Below are 3095 nucleotides of genomic sequence, written 5' to 3'. Positions count from 1 at the left end.
TTATTGAAAGCTCGTGTACGCCGACTCGAAGTGTATGTGTTATGCGGAAGTTTGCTACGACACCGAAGACTATGTCACAACAATCAAAAGTGCATTTCTTCGTGCCAAAGTAAGATTTAATAAACGGGCGTTTATAGAGCGTGAATCTCTAAGAAATGCTCTTTAGTATTTTTGAGTTTTACTTTGTTAATTTCCTTTGTTTTAGATTTTGATAATGAATTTAAAAAATATATAAATGAAGAAATGTTTCTTTTGTGTAATATCAAACCTAGTCTCAATAAGTATTTCCTTAGAACCATTTCTCCATTCCCTTGAATATACACATTCAGATGTAAAATATTTACCATCAGATATAAATACAATAATAAACGACTTTTCCCCAAGTGCCCGGCTAGCTCAGTCGGTAGAGCATGAGACTCTTAATCTCAGGGTCGTGGGTTCGAGCCCCACGTTGGGCGAATATACTTTTTCCAGATATTTCGTAAAATTATAAGTAAACCAACATTTCGCGATGAATCCCCGCGACCTGTGTTCCTCACTCTATTTTTTTTCCTCAATTTGTCATATATAAATGGATATACACTGTCAACACTAAGTTATCTTTTTGCCACAAGTTGCCTGGTTATTGTCATATGAATTTATCATAAACACATTTCGGACATAATTTGTATCTATGCTTAGTATTCCTTTTTAAACAGAAGTATTTGTATGTAAAACTGTTAAAAGGAAAAGTTGCCAGTTTAACTATAGATTTTATTTATTTAAAAATGGCAAACACGTGTTTCGTCCGACACAATATGTGTCCTTCTTCATTGCTGGTTTGTAATCTAAATCTAAAATTTGTATGCATGAATTTTTGACAGAATACAGGACTAACTTGTCGTAAATATATGTAATCAGAAGGGACTATAACATGGAGATAGATGGCTGTTCACTTGTAACACATGCAAAAAATTTCCAGAAATTATGCGGGCAAAATGTTTTTTTTTGCTTGAAATAAAGTCTACATCTTAATATAATGAGTAAGAAAAAGGAATCAGCAGAGTAAGAAACGAAGAGCTGGAAATTTTTTTCAATGAATTATGGCGGTGCGAAATTTTCTGACGATTGACACCAAATTTGGTGGACAGGTAGGAACTGCGAACGCTCACGCATACGTCGAATTCAAGTAAGGGGGTGTACATTTTTTTCTACAATTGTAGCCATGTGGGGTACCAAATGAAAAGTTGGATACCCTACAATACTTTCCGAAGCCAGTCTTAGGTTTGATGTTTGTTGGAAAGGTGGAGAGTGCGGGGAGCCAAACGTGATCATTTCTTTAACGGGCCTCCTACAGCCCCGAAAAATCTGAAAAACAAGACGGAATACCGGATGCTGGCGCTTCAGGTATAAAGGTTTTGTTTTCATCTTATAACATATATACAAATCCAACATAATCCTTCATATTTTTTCAAACTACAAGCCATACGTACATATTACAACCATAGATATTATCCTCACCCTAAACAAACAAACTGCATATTTCCGAAAACTGTACACATATATGCACGTATATAAATTGATCGTACCCGTATTTTCGATTTACTTCGTGCACAAAAGCATACATATGTACATATGTAGATTAAACGGGCGTTGGCTGACATAGGTGTCCCCGGATACTTAGTGAATTTGGTGGAAAACTACCTCTCAGAGAGGACTCTCTGGTACGGGACGGATGAGGGCCCCAAAGAGTACATTGTCACAGCCGGGGTACCACAGGGATCGGTACTTGGTCCCCTGTTGTGGAATATCATGTATAATGGGGTGCTTGCTCTTCCCGTCCCAGAGGGACTACGATTGTCGGCTTTGCTGATGACCTAGCTGTGGTTGTTGCAGCAAAACACCCAGAAGATGTGGAGGTTTACGCAACGGAACAGTGAGAGCGGTAAAGTCCTGGCTAGAAAAGGCCGGGCTGACCTTGGCGGACGCGAAAACGGAAGCGGTCTTAATAACGAAACGCAGGAAAAATAACACTGTAAAAGTGGAGGTCGGTGGACATACGGTCGTATCAAAGCCGGCTATCAAATATCTGGAGGTAATAATTGACACCAAATTGAGTTTTAGGGAGCACCTAGAGTATGCATGCCAAAAGGCAGCCAGTGCCACCACGGCACTTGCAAAAATGTTGCCAAATATTGGTGGGCCGAAACATTGCCGGAGGTTGGTGCTAGCCGGAGTGGTGCGCTCCATCCTGCTCTACTCGTCGCCTGTGTGGGCAGAGGCGCTTGCAAACTCTCAGAGACGGAAGCAGGTGAACTCGGTTTACCGGCGGATGGCTTTGAGGGTTTGCAGTGCTTTTAGAACCACATCAGATGAGGCAGTATTGGTGGTGGCAGGCATGATCCCGGTTGACATTCTGGCCAAAGAAATGAGTGCCCTGTACAATGCAAGACATATGAAGGGGCATGCACAGCGTAGAAATGCGGCAAGGTCAGAGTCGCTTGATCTCTGGCAACGCAGATGGGACGAGTCTGCGAAAGGTCGGTGGACGCACAGGCTCATTCCCAACATTAGGGTGTGGCTTGAGCGAAAACATGGGGATACCAACTACCACATTACCCAGTTCCTGACGGGACACGGTGGTTGCTACAGGCAGTATCTGCACCACTTTGGGTTGGAACCGAACTGTCCCAGATGCGATGGCATACCGGAGGATCCAGAGCATGTGATGTTTCACTGCCCACGATTTGCGATGGAGAGAAGGAGCTTAAACCAGGTACTGGGCAGGAGCGGGACCCCGGAGAGCTTGGTTACTGAGATGCTGGAGTCCGAGGAGAAGTGGCTTGCGGTTGGCTCCGCAATCATCCAAATGCAGGAGTTGCAGAAGGAACAAAGAAGGAGGAAAGCTGCAAATAGGAGAGGGATGAGTGCCTAAGAGCAAACCTACCCCGCGAAGTAATACCTCAATGGTGGTCCCGCGGGACTGGGGCTGGAGAGACCGGGGGTGGTTTTTAGCGGGTGTGAAGCCCACACGCGCCCGCTGTTGTTCCGCCGTTCGGGCGGCGAACGTGTCTTTCTAAGATTTTCCACCTCCGTGTACGCACAAAAAAAAAAAA

General features: G+C 43.7%; 1 non-coding gene across 1 annotated transcript; it reads left to right on the top strand.

Moving 5' to 3' along the window:
* The first annotated feature begins 385 nt into the window (after window positions 1–385).
* On the top strand, window positions 386–458 carry Trnak-cuu. Its single transcript has one exon. It is a non-coding gene; the product is annotated as a tRNA-Lys (tRNA).
* The last annotated feature ends 2637 nt before the right edge of the window (window positions 459–3095 follow it).

This window comes from Hermetia illucens, chromosome 4 (assembly GCF_905115235.1).
Source record: "Hermetia illucens chromosome 4, iHerIll2.2.curated.20191125, whole genome shotgun sequence".
Classification (NCBI taxonomy): domain Eukaryota; kingdom Metazoa; phylum Arthropoda; class Insecta; order Diptera; family Stratiomyidae; genus Hermetia; species Hermetia illucens.
The sequence above is the reverse complement of the archived record's forward strand: the minus strand, read 5'-3'. Positions and strand labels throughout refer to the sequence as shown.